The 20,606-nt window shown below is 42.5% G+C and overlaps 1 long non-coding RNA gene across 3 annotated transcripts in view; it reads right to left on the reverse strand.

Annotated features, from left to right (window-relative positions):
• The window catches only part of LOC113878532, a 109,582-nt gene that overhangs the window by 72,617 nt on the left and 16,359 nt on the right, over positions 1 to 20,606 (reverse strand). Inside the window, exon 3 of one of the 3 annotated variants that reach the window (XR_003507016.1) lies at positions 20,492 to 20,590. The exons of the other annotated variants lie outside the window; for them this stretch is intronic. This is a non-coding gene — a long non-coding RNA (uncharacterized LOC113878532). Of the gene's footprint in view, positions 1 to 20,491; positions 20,591 to 20,606 lie in introns of those variants that run through there. 3 annotated transcript variants of the gene reach the window in all.

A 20,606-nucleotide genomic window follows, 5' to 3' on the forward strand; every position in this document is an offset into this window, starting at 1 on the left:
TTTTCCCCCAACCCTTTCAAGTATTTTTGAGGCTCCACCTTCCTGAAGATTGCCCCCAGACTCAGGAGGAACAAGCAGGTAAATTCTTCAAACAGACAGAAATGATAGCGGTGATAGCCACCTAACTCCACGTGTGAACATCTATCCATAACTGTTCTGTTACTGAAGACGGGGGGTGGGGGGTAGCGGGGCGGGGCAAGTTCAAGGAAAACTCCCTCTCATTCTTGAATAGCAACAATAAAGTTTAAGTAAGCAAAGCTGAACAGGATTTATATTCAAAGAGCTCAAGTAGGAATTCTGCAACAAAGTTCTTCCTTTGTTAGGACATTTATCTTTTGCAAGGAGGGTAGAACTTTGTGGTTATTTGTTTAATATGTAGTCTGTCATCTCCATCTTTTTCTCCAGAAAGAAAAAAAAAAAAAACAATTTTATGACTAATGTCAGAGAGTTTTTATGCTTATAAACAGGAATTTAAACAGTGTTTCCTGAGAGTCATAGAGTAGAAGTATTTTGAATATGGGTCATACAAATCCACTTAAACCAGCTTACATTTGTGAAGGAAATTGTATTTTAAGGACCTGGAGTTAGTCACAGAACTCAAGGGCAGAGATCTGGCTGGTCCTCAAAAACAGGCTCAAAAGAGTCAGGAATCAGGGACTAGATGCTTCTAGAGACACCGGAAGTCCTGTTTATCTCATCAGTCTGAGCTGAAGTCTCAGCCTTCCAAATTCCTGGGAAGGATTGGCCAGCCACAGTCAGGTACTTATCTCTAAAGCAATCAACCTCACCCAAGAAAAGGGTATGAACCTGAGGATTGGGGGAGGTCAAATTCCCAGAAACCTGGCACTGGGAGCAGAGCAATAGATAAACGAGTCCTTCGGGTGACTCAGAGCCCCTAAACCTCACAGAAGAAAAAGCTTGTAGTTCAGTCGCTAAGTTGTGTCTGACTCTGTGACCCCATGGACTGCAGCATGCCAAGCTTCCCTGTCCTTCACAATCTCCCAGAGTTTGCTCAAACTCACGTCCATTAAGTTGGTAATGCCATCCAACCATCTCATCTTCTGCAGCCCCCTACTCCTTTTGCCTTCAATCTTTCCCAGCATCAGGGTCTTTTCCAAAAAAAAAGCTTAGAGGAGGGAAAAAAATGGGGAAGGGGCAGACTTCCTGATTTGATCAAATATTCTAGACACTCCCTTTTGGGTGGAGGAGGCTAGATTGAGTCCTGGCATCCAGGCTACTTCCTTATTTAGCAACCAGGTGCAGGCAGTGCCCCCTGGGTCAGGATTCTGGCCATGGCCATCTTCTCTTCACATAACCATCCTTGGCAAAGCTCATCTATTTCCAATGCCTTGAAACACCATCTATATGTTGACTGTTGTTGTTCAGTTTCTAAGTCATGTCCAAATTTTGCAACCATGGACTACAGCACGCCAGGCTCCCTTCACTCTCTCTCAGAGTTTGCTCAAATTCATGTCCACTGAGTTGGTGTTGCCATCCAACCAACTCATCTTCGGTCGTCCCCTTCTCCTCCTGCCCTCAATCTTTCCCAGCATCATCAGGGTCTTTTCCAATGAGTTGGCTCCTTGCATCAGGTAGCCAAAGTATTGGAGCTTCAGCTTCAGCATCAGTCCTTCTAATGAATATTCAGGGTTGATTTTCTTTAGGATTGACTGATTTGATCTTCTTGCTGTCCAAGGGACTCTCAAGAGTCTTCTCCAGCACCACGATTCTTTCAACTGATGAAAGCATCAATTCTTCGGCTCTCAGCCTTCTTTATGGTCCAACTCGCACATTCGTACATGCCTGTTGGAAAAACCATAGCTTTGACTATACAGACCTTTGTTGGCAAAGTGATGTCTCTGTTTTTTAATATGCTATCTACGTTTGTCATAGCTTTCCTTCCAAGAAGAGTCTTTTAACTTCATGGCTGTAGTCACTGTCCATGGTGATTTTGGTGCCCAATATTTTGACAGCGGAGTCATCCATATAGCAGGGCATAAGCCTAGAGGCACTGGGAGCCAACACATATGAAAACCTTCTGGGAATGGATCCAGCCATAAGAATCCTAAATAATTCAGATCAATTGGCTTTGGTGTGGTAAATGAACCAGATGCAGGTCAGAGGGGGTGGGCAAAGGTGGACAAATGAGGGTCCTGCTGCAATAGCCCAGACAACTTCAACAGGGGAAAGGATCATGGAGATGCAGGGATACTAGAGAATTCAAGAGATATTTAAGAGATAAAATCAACAAGGCTTGGAAAAGGGGAGGAGACGAGTAACTTCTAGATTTTGACATGCATAACTAATATCTGATGAAAATGATTCAGAGGTTGGGAACATTAGAATAGGATCAGGTTTTGGGAGGAAGATCATGAGTTCAGGTTGAATGTGTTGAGACTGATGAGTCTTTTAATAGTGAAAAGATGATACATAGCAGGCAACTGTGTACAGGGAACCTCGGTGGAGAGGTGTGGGCTGGAGGTATAAATGTAATCTTGTTAAAATTATTTGTAATTGGAGGATAATTGCTTTACAATATTGTGTTAGTTTCTGCCATATATCAATATGAATCAGCCGTAGGTATACATATGTCTTCTCCCTCTTGAACCTCCCTCCCACCTCCCACCCCATCCCATCCCTCTAGGTTATCACAGAGCACTGGTTTGAGCTCCTTGTGTCATACAGTAAATTTCCACTGCCTATCTAATTTTACATATGGTAATATGTATGTTTCAATGCTACTCTCTCAATTCATCCCACCCTCTCCCTTCCCCTTCCCCAAGTCTGTTCTCTATGTCTGCATCTACACTGCTGCCCTGCAAATATATTCATCCATACCATCTTTCTAGATTCCACATGTATGTGTTAATACATATTTGTCTTGCTTTTTATGACTTACTTCATTCTGTATAATAGGCTCTAGGTTCATCCACCTTATTAGAACTGAGTCAAATACATTCCTTTTTATGGCTGAGTAATGTTCCATTGCATATATATACCACAATTTCTTTATCCATTTATCCGTTGATGGATATCTAGGTTGCTCCCATGTCCTAGCTACTCTAAATAGTGCTGCAATAAACACTGGGGTGCATGTGTCTTTTTAAATTATGGTTTCCTCAGGGCATATGCCCAGCAGTGGGATTGTTGGGTCATATGGTAGTTTTATTCCTAGTTTTTTAAGGAATCTCTATACTATTCTCCATAGTAACTGTATCAATTGCTGGTCAGGGTGTGGAGTAAAGGGAACCTTCTTGCACTGCTGGTGGGAATTCAAACTAAATGTCATCTTAATCCTTGTCGCCATGCAGTGCTCTAGTCCACCCCCAACTTCCATCACAGCCTCTTGACTGTGTTGCCTAATCCACTGGTCTCCTCCAATCTACTGACATAGAAACTTCAGTGAATGGCTCAGAATGTCACTCCCCAGTGTGGAATCCTTTCCATTAATTTCATGATAGAATTTCCCAGCAGGGCACAGATTCCTGGTATTTTCCTGACTACATCAGACTGGACACAATAGAAGGTCAGATAATAATCAACCTGACACTAGTATAAAAGGGCAGGATTCAATAGGACACAATCAAAAATCTCTTTATTTCTTTTTTTTTTTAATATGTATATACAGGGCTTCCCTCATGACTCAGTGGAAAAGAATCAGCCTGCCAATGTAGGAGACACGGGTTCAATCTCTGGTCTAGGAAGATCACACATGCCGTGGAGCAACTGAGCCCATGCATCACAACTACTGAGCCTGTGGTCTAGGACCTGGAAGCCCAACTACTGAGCCCACTCGATGGTGCCCTAGTGCCAGTGCTCCGCAACAAGAGAAGCCACTGCAATGAGAAGCCCACACACCACGACTAGAGAGTAGCCCTTGCTCTCCATAATTAGAGAAAGCCTGTGCAGCAATGAAGACCCAGTACAATCAAAAATAAATTTAAAAATTATTTTCAAATATGTATATATAAATCCCATTTTATTTTTAATTTTATTATTTTTAAATTATTTTTATTTATTTGGCTGTGCCAGTTCTTAGTTGCAGCATGAGAACTCTTATTAATGGTTGCAGCATGTGGGATCTAGTTCCCTGACCAGGGATTGAATCTGGGCCCCCTGCATTGGGAGGACAAAGTCTTAGCCACTGAACCACCAGGGAATCCCCAAATCTCTTTCTTCTTAACCTTCCACTGTTCTCAGACCTGCTGTGTAGCATCTCCCTTCTGGACCTCTGGATTATATTACCACCTGTAGCTTTCTTTTAAATTGTTATCAAAATATAAGATACATATAGAAAAGTATACATATCATGTATATACAGTCCAGTGAATTTTTACAAATCTGAATAGGCTTGTATAAGTAGCATCTGAGATCCTATAGCCTGTTGTGTTACTTTGGCTGTTGGAATTAGGATAATTTCAGATATTAAAAGGCCTAGTCTAATCTATTACTAAATTTGCATTTCTCATCCAATTCAAAGCATATTCACATTTTCCTAGGTCAGGTCTGAGACTCAGAAACCCTACAAAAAGGAAAATGGAGGGAGCAGTTTATAACTTTAAATATTTTCTTTCTGGTTTTTCCCTTCCTTCGTCTCCCCTACCTATACTGCTCTGGCTTCTCCAGAATCAGGATGAGGAAAAGGATGAAAGGTGAAAGAGCAAAGATCAGGTACCTTTCTGCGTACCTCCCCAATCTCCAGATGGTGTAACTCAAATTATCCCAAGAATTCTTTCCACACTTTCCTCATATCCAGGAAGCAGCACAAGGCAGCCTCCTTTTTGTGGCTCAACCAGCATCCACCTAGGAAGGAGAGGGGGGATCCTCTTGGAAAGCACCCCAAGTCTTACTTTTATTTTTTGGCTGGCTGCACCATACAACATGTGAGATCTTAGTACCCTGACCAGGGATCCAACCTGCACCCCCTGCTTTGGAAGCATGGAGTCTTAACCACTGGATCGCCAGGGAAGTCCCAAAAGTACCCCGGGTTTTTACAAATGGTTCTTTCCATACCACCTAACTTGGCTACACTGAGCCACCAACTCTTCAAAAAAATGACTGCACACTTTCTTCCTGATTAATCCCTTTCTTCTGTTAAATATAGATTGGAATAGAAGAATTACAATTCATAAGTACAAAAGCAAGGACAGAACATCACCATTTTGTAATCCTTGATGAAGTAACAGATCTAGGTAATAGCCATAACAACTAGTAAAATCATTAGGCAAATGGTCAACACAGTGGATGGATCAAGCTGATAACCTACTCTATTATTACATATTAATATATGTTAATTTATGGAATAGCAACATATATAGTGTGTGTGTGTTTGGTTGCTAGCAGTATATTGGCATAAGGATAGATGTATAAATCACTGGAATAGAGTACAGATATAGACCCATATATGTACAGTCAATTGATCATGAACAAAGATTCTGAGGTAATTTAGGACAGTTTTTTCAACAAAAGATTAGTCTTCTCAACAAAAGGTCCTGGAATAATTGGATGTGTGTGCATGCTCAGTCATGTCCGACTCTTTGCAACCCAATGGACTATAACCCGCCAGGCTCCTCTGTCCACGGAATTTTCCAGGCAAGAATACTGGAGCAGGTTGCCATTTCCTTCTCCAGAGGATATTCTTGACCCAGGGATCAAACCTGTGTCTCTTGAGTCTCCTGCATTGGCAGGCAGATTCTTCGCCACTGAGCCACCTGGGAAGCCCAGAATAATTGGATATCCTTATGCAACCCATTTCAGTATTCTTGCCTGGAGAATTCCATGGATAGAGAAGCCTGGCAGGCTACAGTCCATGGGGTCACAAAGAGTCGAACACAACTAAGCAACTGACACACACACACACACATAATGCAAAAGAACGGATCTCAACCCTTACCTCTTACCATACACAAAAATAACTCAAAATAAATTATAAGCTTCAGTAATAACTGAAACTATAATATGTTTAGACAAAAACATAGGAGAATTTTTTAGTTTTGATTTGGGTAAAGTTTTCTTAGGTAAGACAAAAAATGTATCAACTATGAAAGAAAAAAACTGATTGAGACACTATTAAGACAATGAAGATGCCACCGCCGAGACCAAGATGACCACAAGAATCGCAGCCTTCCTTAAGAATGTCTGGGCCAAGGAAGCAGTGCTAGCAGCATCCTTCACCCTTGGGGGCCTCGCTATGATTCTGCCCGCACTCAGTCCCTACACCGAGTACTCACTGACCATCAACCAGGCCACACCCTACAACTACCCAGGGAGAGGCACCCCCCTCGATGGCACCAAATAAATATGTGAAAACCACACACACACACACACACACACACACACACACACACACACACAAAAGACAGGGAAGAGATATGCCACAGACTGGGAGAAAATATCTGTAAAACATGTATGTAATAAAAGAATTGCATCCAGAATATATAAAGAACTTTTACAATTCCATAATAAGAAGACAAACAACACAATAAAACAAAATAGGTCAAATATTTCAACAGACACATAACCAAAGAAGACATATGAATGGCACACAAGCAGATGAAAGGATGTTCAAGATCACCAGTCACCAGGGAAATGCAAATTAAAACTGGAATGACTAAACCTTAAAAGACTGTCAATACCAAATGTCGGTGAGGATGCAGAGCAACTAGAACATTGCTGGTGGGAAAGTCAAATGGTACAACTACTTTGGAAAACAATTTCACAGTTATAAAGTTAAACATATAATTACCATATGACTCAGCAATTTCACCCCATGTGTTTATCCAAGAGAAATGAAAACATGTGTCCACACAAAGCCTTGATGATATATATTCATAGAAGCATTAAATCATGTTCAAAGCAGAATTATTCATAAAGCCCCAAATTGGAAACAATCCAAACACACATGGACAAGTAACTGAATAAACCAACTGTGGTATTTCTATAGAATAGATTATTACTCAGGAAAAAAAAAGTGTCAAAAAAAAGGAAGGAAGATGAAATAGATACACTTCCTCTTCTACTTCCCACTAAGTACAGCTAAAAACTATGAGCATCATACATAAAAAAAATTAAGACTCTAAAAGATAGAGATAATAAGACAGACAAGCTAGGGACCTTGGGAACAACATGGCAGTGAGTTTCCTGGGTTTTCTTTTTGCCTCACATAGCTCAGTCTGGACACTGGAGAAGCTACCAACCTGGAACACCAATGGGCACAAACAAAATAATCCCCAAGAAATCTATCTGGTCAAAAGAATAGAAAAGGGGCAAATCCGCAAGACAAAAACCTCCTTCCTTCCTTCCTATTCCAGCCAAACACCATGGGAAGAACCATAGCCCCATCACCACTGATATCAGCTGAATGGGGAGCCCAGACTTCCACTCTTTTTCTTTTTTTTTTAAACATTCATTACTTATTTATTTAGCTGTACCTGAATCTTAGTAGCAGCACACAGGATCTCCAATCTTTGTTGCAGCATGTGGGTTCTGTAGTTGTGGCATGCAGGATGTTTATTTTAGCTGTGGCGTGTGAACTCTCAGGTGCAGCATGTAGGATCCAGTTCCCTGACTAGGGATCGAATCCAGGGCCCCTGCATTGGAAACATGGAGTCTTAGCCACTGGACCACCAGGGAAGTCCCTAGACTTCCATTCTTGCCTGGGTGTAACAAGGTACCTCTAAGGTACTGCTGGGGTGGTATGGGAGAAGATGTGGTAGAGATATAGGACTTTCATCCCTACTTGGAGCCTCCCTTCACAAGGTGATCACAGACTCCCATTCCCACCCAGTGATAACAAGGTGCCACTCCCACTACCCACCAGACTCAGAGGAGGCCAAGGGCATTGATAGAGTAGATTAAAAAACATGACTCAACTAGATGCAAGAACACTATGCTGAGTGAGAAAAAAATAAGCCAGTCTCAAAAGGCCATATACTATTCATTCCATTTGTATAATATTCTAGAAATGACAAAATTACAGAGATGGAGAACAGATTTGTTGGTTGCCAAGGATCAGGGATGTTGAGGGGAGGAGGGAGAATGTGAAACCAGGAGGGATGCGTGCATGTGTGCTCAGTCATATCTGACTCTTTGTGATCAAATCTTAGCAATCTCCTGCATTGGCAGGTGGATTGTTTATACTACATCACCTGGGAAGCCCTGAAACTGGGAGACCTCTGGGATAAGGGAACAGTTATGTATCTCACTTGCAGTGGTGGTTACACAAATATACACATATGATGAAATAGTAGACAACTATATACACCTATTGTGCCAGTGTTAATTTCTGGGTTTTGATCTTGTACTATAGTTAACATTAAGGACCTCTTTGCAGTTTCCTGTGGACCTATAAATATTTAAAAATAAAAGGTTTTTAAAAACGAATGAACTAATGATACCCATAATAAAGTAGAAATCACAAAGAAATAATGTTGAGTGGATAAAGCCATATATATGTGCATTTTAAAAATATGATTCCATTTATATAACTCTAGAATTCTAAAGAGAAATCTAATCTATAGTGACTGAAAGCAAACCAGTGGTTGCCTGGGGCTAAGGAGGTTGACAGGTGTGGGGCACAAAAGAACATTTTAGGTTAATAAAAATGTTCTATATATTTATGTGGTTACAGATAGAAGGTCAAAACTCATGGGAATTTACACTTAAAATGAATGCATTTTATTGTACCTAGCCATGAAATTAAAAGATGCTTACTCCTTGGAAGAAAAGTTATGACCAACCTAGATAGCATATTGAAAAGCAGAGACATTACTTTGCCAACAAAGGTCTGTCTAGTCAAGGCTATGGTTTTTCCTGTGGTCATGTATGGATGTGAGAGTTGGACTGTGAAGAAAGCTGAGTGCCAAAGAATTGATGCTTTTGAACTGTGGTGTTGGAGAAGACTCTTGAGAGTCCCTTGGACTGCAAGGAGATCCAACCAGTCCATTCTGAAGGAGATCAGCCCTGGGATTTCTTTGGAAGGAATGATGCTAAAGCTGAAACTCCAGTACTTTGGCCACCTCATGTGAGGAGTTGACTTATTGGAAAAGACCCTGATGCTGGGAGGGATTGTGGGCAGGAGGAAAAGGGGACAACAGAGGATGAGTTGGCTGGATGGTATTACTGACTTGATGGATGTGAGTTTGAGTGAACTCCGGGAGTTGGTGATGGACAGGGAGTCCTGGAGTGCTGGGATTCATGGGGTCGCAAGGAATCGGACACAACTGAGTGACTGGACTGAACTGAACTGAACTGAACTGAAACTATTCCTCACTAAAGCTGATTCCCTAGTAGCTCAGATGGTAAAGCGTCTGCCTACAATGTGGGAGACCTGGGTTCAATCCCTGGGTCGGGAAGATCTCCTGGAGAAGGAAATGGCAACCCACTCCAGTATTCTTGCCTGGAGAATCCCATGGATGGTAGAACCTGGTAGGCTATAGTCCATGGGGTCACAAAGAGTCGGACATAACTGAGCGACTTCACTTTCACTTTCAAATCTGGTTTAAGATCACAATAAAATGAAAAAAGATTATCAAATCAAAGAAAAAAGAAAATATTTTAATGTACAGTAAGATTAAATTTTGTTTTCATTATAAAATATGGCATTTTTTGGCCATTTGAGTATAAGATGGATGAGAAAGTCACATCCAATTGTAATACCCAATATTTACATAAAAGCCTTGCTAATACTGACACTTTGCATAGATTTTCCAGGTAATATTCGGACATTGTATACCCTCAGATCATCCTCAAAGACTGAGAGCTGAGCCTTCAAGGCACACGTGTTGATCAATTACTTCACTAGCTATGTATGGTGTAGGCCACCTGAAGCCAGAAAGTGACCACAGTTGCACAAATATAATGGAGGGGAAGCGATTTTTCAGTATAAGGATTTCTTGATATAATCCAGTCTGATTACAAGAGAGAGAGGGTGAGATCTAGCCACCGCCTGAAACAGTCAACTTAGTACACAGAAGTACAGAGTCACCACCATATAACCCCAGAGAGAACCCTCAATTTAAAACTTTTCTAAAAAACAGCAAATTATTGATGACAAAATCTCTACACTAACTTCACAGTTTTCCTGTACATCTAAAACTATTATAAAATTAAAGTTTACCTTTTAAAAAGAACTTATTCCTTTATAAAATAACCCACTGAGCTTTATATACAAATACTGTTGACACTGCAACCTGAGCAGGAGTTGTGACATTTTTGAAACATGAATCGGTAAAATCTTCATGACGTCACCGGCTTTAGGTGCTGCTTTTTGATGTTAGGTGGAGACCACAAAAGTGCTTGTGGGAAAACAGAAGAGGACACTCAATACACCTGTGAGCCCCTGGGAGATCTCAGATACCTATTCAGAACTACCAATGAGTGTCATTCTAATGAACACCCGCAAAACCTGGTTTCTGGGGATAAGATTTCTCAGGATAACTTGAAGGAGCCAACACAGCTTGACAGAGACTGTACTCCAAGACAGACAGGAGATAGATCTTCTGATTCCTGAACAAGGAGGGACTTGAGCTATCCTGGCAATGTGAATTTAAAATTGACCAATGTCCTTACTAGTCCTTGTTATGCTATATTGATGATGCTTATGATTATTTCATGTACTGTCAATTGTCTAACCTGTGTTGTCTCTGCCCAGGTCAACCAGCTACAACATGCAGTGCCAGTTCAACAAAGATATAAAACTACAGCCGACCACGGAAAATATCAAACACCCTTGAACACCGCTATAAGGACTCTGAGGCTTGAGACTAGCAAGAGGGGGAGGCCCAATACCCCTCGCCGCCCCAGTTCAGCAGGAAGTAGCCAGAAAGACCTCGACGCCCCTATTCCCAAAGAATTGGGCCTCCCATCTCTTGAGGGGGGAATGTTAGGTAGGTAGAATAGGGAAAAGGAGTCTAAAATGGCAGTGGCAAAAAGACAAGGAAGGTCCGAGGACCAGAGTGAAGACTTCAGGCAGAACAAACAGAACCAACAGCACTCCTGGCTAAGCCCAATTTGCATAGGGCAGGCCCAGGTGGAGGAAAAAAACATATAAAAGGAGGAGCCAAAGCGCTTTCTCAGGGACTCTCTCTCCCGCATGCATGCGCTCTATCTCTCTCTCTCTCTCTCACTCTCTCTCCCTCTCTCACTCTCTCTCCCTCCCTCCCCACACACTCCTCCACTCTCTTCTCTTCAAGTCTTGGATTCTCCTGCTATCTTCTAAATAAAATAGAGCTGTAACACTGATTTGCCTAAAAAAAAAAAAGTGCTCATGGATGCTTGCTCTAGAGTGGATTTGTGGAAGAGAGACTTAGAAAACTACACCCAAAATATACCCCCAACTATTGCTGCTGCTCATAAAAATGCTTTTAGATGCCAGGAACAATGGAAAAGATAACCAATACTACTATAAAACTCACATAAACTTGTTGACCAGTGGACAGCTGCTCTCTGCCTACTGATGAAAAGATCTGGAATAATAACTGTGAACAAATACAAATTGAATGAGAGAAGCCACATTAAGGAGACCTACTTTTTTCTTTACTGAAGTATGGTTCATTTACAATGTTATGTTAATTTCTGCTACACAGCAAAGTGATTCACTTATACATAAAATGTATTCATTTTCATTTTCTTTCCCATTAAGGTTTATCAGAGGATACTGAATATAGTTCCCTGTGCTATGCAGTAGGGCAGTGTTGTTTATCCATCCTATAAATACTAGCTTGCTTCTAACCCCAAACTCCTAGTCATTCCCTCTCCCACCCCTACTCTTGGCAGCCACAAGCCTATTCTCTATGTCTGTGAGTCTATTTCTGTTTCATAGATACTCTCATTCGTAAGGAGACTTACTTTAAAGTAGCTCATCCGGCCAGCTGGTGGACAGAACTGTCCTGCCACCCCTCCGAACCTAGGCAGGTAGGCACTGGGACAAAACCCACCCCTCAAAAAAAAAAAATACCTACCACAGTTGTTCAGAAGAAAAAAAAAAAAAAAAAAAACACCCAGAATTTCTACTGCCAATTATATATAAGAGGAAAGAGGAAATATTAAATAGTGACTCAAAGTGAAAATATAAGGCCAGTCACTGGGCAGTCCTCCCATACCCAAATGCAAGGCCTTTCAAACTAACTGACTCACCCAGAAAGTTTTTAGAAACAGGAAAAAAGCCAGATGCCAGGTTCCCGCCCCTGAGAGGAGAAATTCCCAGCAATTAAGAAAAGAGTACCAGGACTTCCCTGGTGATCCAGTGGCTAAGACTCCAAGCTTCCACTGCAGGGGGCCTGGTTCGATCCCTGGTCAGGGAACTAGATCCCACTTGGCACAACTGTGAGTTTGCATGCCAAAATGAAGATCAAAGATCCTGTGCACCACAACTAAAGACCTGGCACAGCCAAATAAATAAATAAAAATAAATATTTAAAAAGGAAGAGTACAACTTGGAAAAGGACCCTAGAAAGAGAGTGAGAAATCCATATCCAAACCCACTTATACATATTCTAGGCTGCCTGGAGAGAATGGCGCTCACAGGCTAACATCATGTTTTAAGTCACTATCTCTTAAACTCAGATCACAGGTGCCCAGGTGCTCCAGCCTCCAGACTGTCACTGCCCTACACTTCACATTATTAGCATTCTTTGTATCCATGTATCAGAAAGTCAATTCAAAGTGGCTTTTAAAAAAGGAAAAGACGTTGATTGATTCCTGTAATCTGAAAAGCCAGGAGCAACCTGACCTCAAATGTGACTGAATCATGGGGTTCAAACAATACCATCAGGACTCAGTCTCTCCCTCCATGATTCAGCTTTGCTTTCCTTGACGTTGGCTGTATTCTGTCAGGTTTTTTTTAAGTGGAGGCCACTGCCGTCAACAGGGCTATAGTCTGCAAGTTTGGGAGCCACCATGGAAACACAGAGACTTCATTTTTCCCATTTCCATCCAAGTCCCAGAAGCAAGCATCTTTGGCTCTGATTAGCCCAGCCTGGGTCATGTGTCCACTTCTTAAGCAATCACTGCCCAGGAGGATATGTTACTGTCATTGACTGGTGTTCAATGGGTCACTTATTAATAGACAAGGATCAAAATCATTAGGCAACCTGAGATTCACCAACAACCCACATCTGAGTAAGGGCAACGACAGTCAACACACACACAACACCCAGGCCTCTCTGGCAGACTGAGCAGTCTTTCAGAGTTTGTTCTCCTCAAGATAATAATAACAAGCATTATACTTTAAAAAACTTCCCTGAGGAGTCTGGAATTATTATGAGCTAATATATGTAAAAAGCACTTACAAGAATGTCTGACCCAATGTAAATACTACAGAACTGTTAATTATCATCATGGAAGAAGGATCCTAGAGAAGGAAAAATATAATAACAAGCAGGGTGGAGGTATAGAACAGTTTAAATACTGAAAGGAGGGACTTCCCGGTGGTCCAGCAGTTGAGACTTCACACTTTCATTGTAGGGAGCATGGGTTTGATCCCTGGTTGGAGAACTAAGATCCTGCATGCCACGGAATGGTGTGGCCAAAAGAAAAAACTGAAAGGAGTGTGACCTAATTTTGTAACAAACTGGTAAAGCAGGATATATTGGTTAAACTACTTTTTGCTTCTTTGATCCAGAGTTTGCCACAAGATTGTTTTAAAATACCTTTTCAGTCATCTCTACAAGGGGATTTGGGAGTGAATAAATACTCAATACTGATTACAAGATGGTAGACTGATAGATGCTGGAGTCCACCCTCCTACAGCAAACTCTACCCATAATGGAAATGAATCTGAAAAAAAAAAAACGTACACACACACACCTAGATCACGCTGCTGTACACCTGAAACTAACACAACATTGTACATCAACTAAAGTTCAATTAAAAAAATAAAAGAATAAATAAAATAATGGATGATTTTTTTAAAAAGTCAAATGGCTCCAGGGTATGTGTGGAGCAATCAGCTCAGGTCCCCAGAAAGGCTCAGAAATTAGAGTTCCAATGATCCCTGAAGACAGGGGTGCATGTTAAGACTGAACACAGTAAGATTGACTGAAAATCTGTATGAAAAGCAAACAAACAGCCTCCATTAATCCCTGGGTTAATGAGCTGGGGCTCAAGTTCATCAGAGAGAAATTTCTGGTGCCACAAATGATCGCAAAAAAATTTCAGAATACATGGAGATAGATAATATTAAGTCTTTCAACTGATCCTGTCTTTATTTAAAATTTTGATATTTTGTTGGCTGTTAATTTTTTGCACTAATTTTGATTTTTTTCAAATATTGCATTAAAATACTATTTACCTTGATTACCGGGTTTTGAGACACCCAAGCTAAGTGCCTCACTTGCCTCTCTCTAGTCCTCACCTAGGTTACTGCCTTTTCAAACCTTTAGTACAAATCTGTTACAAGGAACAGCTTTGGGTTAGTGATCACTTGTAAACATGGTCCAACACAGGGTGGAGCAGAGATTCATCAGCAGTAGACAAGACATGAAAATCATCCGTGTGATTAAGAAATCTGGGCCTTTCCTGGTAGCTCAGTGGTAAAGAATCCACCTGCCAATGCAGGAGACATAGGTTCAGTCCTCAGTCTGGGAAGATCCCACATGCTGAGGAGCAACAAGTCCTGCGTGCCACAACTACTGAGCAAGCTCGTGCTCGAGAGCCCGGGAGCTGCAACTACTGAGCCCAGGTGCTGCAAACACTGAAGCCCACATATTCTACAGCCCATGTTTTGCAACAAGAGAAGCTACTGCAAAGAGAAACTGGTGTGCTGCAACTAGAGAAAAGCCCGTGCAGCAATGAAGACCCAGCACAGCCAAAAATAAATAAATAAGATTATTTTTTTAAAAAAGAAATTTGAATACGTAGAATTAGAACAAAGAGTTTAGGCTGGTTTCGGGTATTGGCAGGGATCCCAGAGAAGGGGTGGAATTTCTGTGTTCTCTATACCCTCTGATGAACCCCACAACTCATTTGTCCCTTAATCTTTGTCTCTCCAAGATGGAGTGACAAGCCTGAGATGCCACAGGTCTGGGCTTGCAGTTCAGTCCTGAGAAGAGAGTCCAAGGGTTTGAGACTGGATCCCTGAGGAACAGAGATAAGCAGTGGGGGCTGGAGAAAGGCCCAGGATTAACCTTACAACATCTTTACAGAAATGCTGAGAAGAACCAGTGTCAGAACAAGTAAATCCAAGTAGTTTCAAGATGTCAATCTAGTGGAAAGGGATTCTGAGAGGCCTTTATTGATACAAGGTTTACATAAAATGCTAATTGGTAACATAAAAGTGTGGGTCCCTCCCTGTTCTACCAGTGATGCTGGGGAGATAAGGATGAGGGAGGGGCTCACATCAGCCTCTGCCAGACAGAGTCTCACGATAATGTTCTGGATTCTTTGATTTTTTTTTGCATCAGCAACCAAGCAGTGAGTACTGCTAGGGAAATCACACCCCAAGCCATGTTTCTCTACCTTTTTTCTGTGATTGCCCCCTTACAAAGCCTTTACCGTCCTGTATCTGCTTATGTATGTGGCCCTTTGAAGGGCCATAAGCCATTATAGAATTGATGATGTTGTGGCTCCACCCATGAGAATGCATGGCCTGTAGCCAGTTTCTCCCCACACTTTCTGGATTTTATATCCCCCTCAGGGTCTTCCCCTCATCACTTACACTCTTGTTCCTCCACATCTCAACCTTTCCACCCACCACCAGCCACCGCCCCCTCTCTGTTCCCTGACTGGCCCTCTTTCTTTCTTTCAAGAAATTCTGGTTTAATTGAAATGGGGTATAAATGACAGGCTTGCAGTACACTGTTAGGTTTAGAATTTTAGATGATCTACTTAAAAAAAAATTTAAGGGTAATACATTGTAAATAAGTTTTATTTTTATTTTAGTTTTTGGCTATGTGGCATGAGGGATTTAGTGCCCTGACCAGGGATGGAACCCATGCCCCATGAAATGGAAGCATGGAGTCTTAACCAATGGACCACCAGGGAAGCCCCCAGCCTTATTTCTTGAAGGGCATGCTACACTCTGATCTGCATTCTGATCTGCATTCCTTCTGTCTACTGAACCTGTTCTCCATAATATCACAAATGAACTCCAAGCCCCCGGACCAACATATACTCTTCTACCCAGCAATCTCCATGTCAAAGAAACCTTACCAGCATGTGCCTAGAAGATAGCAAAACTGGACACAATGTTTCACCACAACTCTTTCTAACCAGCCGGATTTTAAATGGTTGTGAATATTGAGTAACATTGGTCTGCCCAATCCCTAGTGGTCCTAATTTAAGACTCCCTTGGAACAATAGGACTTGTCTCCGCTGTGTACAAACCTGTGGACTCTCTCAAGCCTCTCCAGGGTACAACTTGCAACTTTTAATCATCATAAACATTAAGAACAGCCCCTTTCAAGCAGTCAGAAATCCCTGACTTAGGCTCCTCCCTGAATAATTCAGTTAATGTCTTCTCTAGTGGGTTCTTCTGCCTGACAAAAAAAGACACTTAATTTTGTTGACTGTTTTAATCTATTCATTTTATTTTGTTCTTGTTTTTTTATTTGGTGGTCTTTCACCCTTTGTAACTTTTCTCGAACTTTAACCCATAGAAATAAAGCCACCAAGTATATAAGGATATAAATACAAACATGCTCTCTGTAACATTCATCATATGTCTAAAAAGTGTAAACTGAATGATCACTGACAGAGGAATGGTTAAAACCAACGTGGAGCACCATGCAGCTATTAAAGAAAAAGCCCAAGGAGTTCCCTGGTTGTCCAGTGGTTAGGATTACATACTTCCACTGCAGCGGGGTATGCGTTCAATCCCTGGTCAGGGAATTCAGATCCCACGTGCCAATGGCCTGGCCAAAAAAGAATGAGTCCAAGGTATAAGTACTGAACCACAGAGATGTCCATGAGACAGAGCTCTTAAATGAGGAAGAAGTATACAGTATGGCACAGATTTGTCAAACAACAAAAACCCCAGCCACTCCTAGAAGTGTACTCATGATTGAAGATGATTCTATGCAACCCACAGAAACCTGAGCAGACTCTCTTTGGGCTTGATTTGGGGATACTTGCTGGGATCAAGGCAGCAGAGGTGGTGGGGACAGGTGGCAAGGGGCCAAGAATCTGCCAGCTTTCTTCTCTCTGAATGGACATAGCTCCCTGGGAGAAAACCTTCTTTGACTCTCCTCTGAGCCTTGAGTATCCCCTCACCAGCACCCGTTTGAGGTCCCACAAAGGCTCTTCTCTCTTAGCCCCATCCCAATACTCCCTTTGTAGGCAGAGCTGGTGGATGGGGACGAGGGGGCAAATATGCCTCAAGTACCAAGACTCTACCTGGAAGAAAAGAGATTGAGACTGAATTCTTTTTCACATTGTTTGATATGAATGAAGTTCTCTCTGAAAGTTGAGATGGTTCCAACAGAGATCCACCGGCAGGAAAGAACCCTAAAGTTCTCCAAAGGGAAGCCCCTGTGAGCAAAGTCATCTGGTCAAATGACCAGGCTCAGCATCAAGACTCAAGGTTTAAGGGGCTGAGGCTGGACATGGCCCTGACCCTGCCCCTGGCACCACAGTCACTCTGGGAGACCCTGTGTGAGCTAAGAGCTGGGAAGCCCAAGTGTGGGTCACTCTTATGGCCTGTGTAGCAGGCCCATGCAGCACTAGAAATGACCCATCAGATGGTGCAGGAACAACGTTTCCCTAGTGCCACCAGTGAACAAGAACAGAAGTGAGTAACATACTCAGAGAGGGGGGGCGGGTGCTGGGCTTCCTGCACACTGGGGAGGGGTACTCAAATTACTAACTGGAAAAATATGTGATATAAAGTCTACCCTCAAATCAGAGCCTATGTTTAGTTTAAACTTAAATAGTTTATAATGCTGTGTTTGTATGTCCAATTTGTCCTCAAGGAATAAACACAAACTTCTGTAGTCCTGTGCCAAATATGGGCTCCAAACACTCATGGAGTGGGGACAGTGGGGTGACCCTCTAGCCAACTGAAGTCTAAGCCACACTGGTACAGGAGAAAAGAAGGGGATGAAATTGCTCTTGTGTTCAAAACACTTAAACAAGACTTTTTGGCTATGAAATGCAAGGTCCACCTCCCTCGCCCACAGTCCCTGGGGAAGTATCTAGTGAGAGAAGCTTTGATCAAGAAGCTAAATTATCCTGCAAAGAGAGGTGGTAGAAAAGTGAGACAGAAAACAGGGCCCTGGGGATCTGGAAGAAGAGGAGAGTCCAGCTTTGGGGTGCACATACGGGCTTCCCTACTGCAAAAGCCAGCCCCTGGTCCTTCCTGTGGTAAACAGAAGAACAAATGGTAACTGTAAGGACCAGTAAATGTTTTAAAATAAGAAGCTTAATTCTCTCTGTTGAAAATAAGAGACTTCTTCCAACCCTTTCTTTTCTTTTACTATTTATTTATTTGGCTGCGTCGGGTCTTAGTTGAGGCACAGGCAAATTTTCAACCTTCGTTGCTGCATGTGGGCTGTTCAGCTGCAGCATGAGACCTCTTAGCTGTGGCATGTGGGGTCTAGTTCCTTGACCAGGGATGGAACCCGGACTCCCTGCATTGGGAGTGTGGAGTCGTAGCCACTGGACTCTCCAGGGAAGTATCTCCAATCCCTTCCTTAGAGCATTAATATTAGAAAAGACAGAGAAGTTCTTTCTCTGTCTCTTTGAAATGTATGGGAATCTTTTTAGAAGCTAAACCAGCTTCTTGCAGCTTTATGACCCAGGAATGTCTCTCTCTCAAGGCCCTGGCAGTAATCTCTTTGAAATGGAAAAATCAGGACAGAGAGCACCCCCACCTCCCAGTTTCTGTGAGAGGATAGGACCCTAACTGAGGTGAGCACCTTGCTCCGAGATGCAAAACTACTTCCTGTCATAAAGATATGAGGATGTTGGTTTTCCTGTGATTAACCCTACTAATAACACCAAGGATCACCAATCACCAGGTAAAGTTAGGATGAACGGTGTGTGACAAATGGTGTTCTCAAGCCTCTTACTTGAGAACTAGTTACTGTTTATCTTGAGAACATGTGTAAAGGCTGCATCTGTTTGGCACTATAACAGGATGGGATTACTTTATCTTTACAATCTCTTAGCAGATGGCCTGTGACGCACATCACATTCTGGTAATGCTTATTCAAGTATAAAACTATTTTCTTTTCTCCACTGCCTTTGTGGAGAGCTTTTCCTGGGTTGGGAAATCTTGTTTTTCATTATATTTCCCAATATAATGCATGAGCTGAAAAAGAAAAAAAGAATAAGTGAGAAGGTTTTGAGGAGTAAGACCTCTAAATGGAAAGGATGTGGGAAAATAATATGGGGTGAGGAGAGGCAGAGAAAGTTCTAGAAACACTGATGCTGACATTCAATTGAAAACTGTTTCCAGAATGTAAGTAATAGAATAGCAATGAATACATATGGAGACTACTGCCAGGTATTGTTCTGTTTTAAACATTAACTTATTAGCATATGTAGTAGCTTGGATTATCCATCCCCACCCCCACCCTGCCTCTGAGTATGCTCCAGCAGGCAGAAAAGGTGTCACAGAACAGCAGAGAAGCAGGCTGGAGTATGGACTAGTCTTGGAAGCATCACGCAAACTTTCTTTTTAGGTAAAAGTGACACTTGAAGGTCACGTGTGGAAAGGCCAGGTTCAGCTACTACAAAAGATGGGGAACGTGAGCCACACTATTTGGATATTACAGGATACCCCAAACTGGAGGAAACTGGGAGCCAGCAGACACCAGCCCCGAGCACTGAGGATGCAGTAGGCGGGAGTGGGCCCAGAAGATAAGAAGGGGAAGGGCACCCAGTAAGGATCAGACACTTCTGTAAGGTCTGGAGGCTGGAAGGCAGGACTGGAATCCCTCTCATGCCCACCAAAGACCAACATGTTGAGTCATTTTTGAGGGTCTGGCTCAAGAAAGCAGGTTTACCTTGCCCTGGCCTAGCCCAGGCTGTCAAGCACGTCCACTGTGAGCCAAATGCTTATAAAGACTAGGGCCAAGAAGACTTGGGTAGGGACCAGCAAGAGGCTTCCTGGGTGGGTGCTAAAGCCTGAGCCCTGAATCATCCTCCTGCTCCCTGGTTCCCCAGTTTCTGGCCCTGAGTGCCACAAACGACCAGGAGATAGTGGGGGTGGGGGTGTGTGCTCAAAGTGGGATAAAGACAAGGGGGAAAATGAAAAAAGTAGAAAGTCATGACTAATAAGAACTTTACACCTGAGTTTTTTAGGAGAAAATTGGATTCTTGTGGGGAAAGCAAGCACCAGGGTCAGTGCTGCTGCTGCTAAGTCACTTTAGTCGTGTCCGACTCTGTGCGACCCCATAGATGGCAGCCCACCAGGCTCCCCCGTCCCTGGGATTCTCCAGGCAAGAATGCTGGAGTGGGTTGCCATTTCCTTCTCCAATGCATGAAAGTGAAAAGTGAAAGTGACGTCGCTCAGTCCTGTTCGACCCTCAGCGACCCCACGGACTGCAGCCTTCCAGGCTCCTCTGTCCATGGGATTTTCCAGGCAAGAGTACTGGAGTGGGGTGCCATTGCCTTCTCCGCCAGGGTCAGTGAGGCCAGAATAAAAATGTACCTGGAACATATAGAAG

This window comes from Bos indicus x Bos taurus, chromosome 19, assembly GCF_003369695.1.
Source record: "Bos indicus x Bos taurus breed Angus x Brahman F1 hybrid chromosome 19, Bos_hybrid_MaternalHap_v2.0, whole genome shotgun sequence".
NCBI classification, from domain to species: domain Eukaryota; kingdom Metazoa; phylum Chordata; class Mammalia; order Artiodactyla; family Bovidae; genus Bos; species Bos indicus x Bos taurus.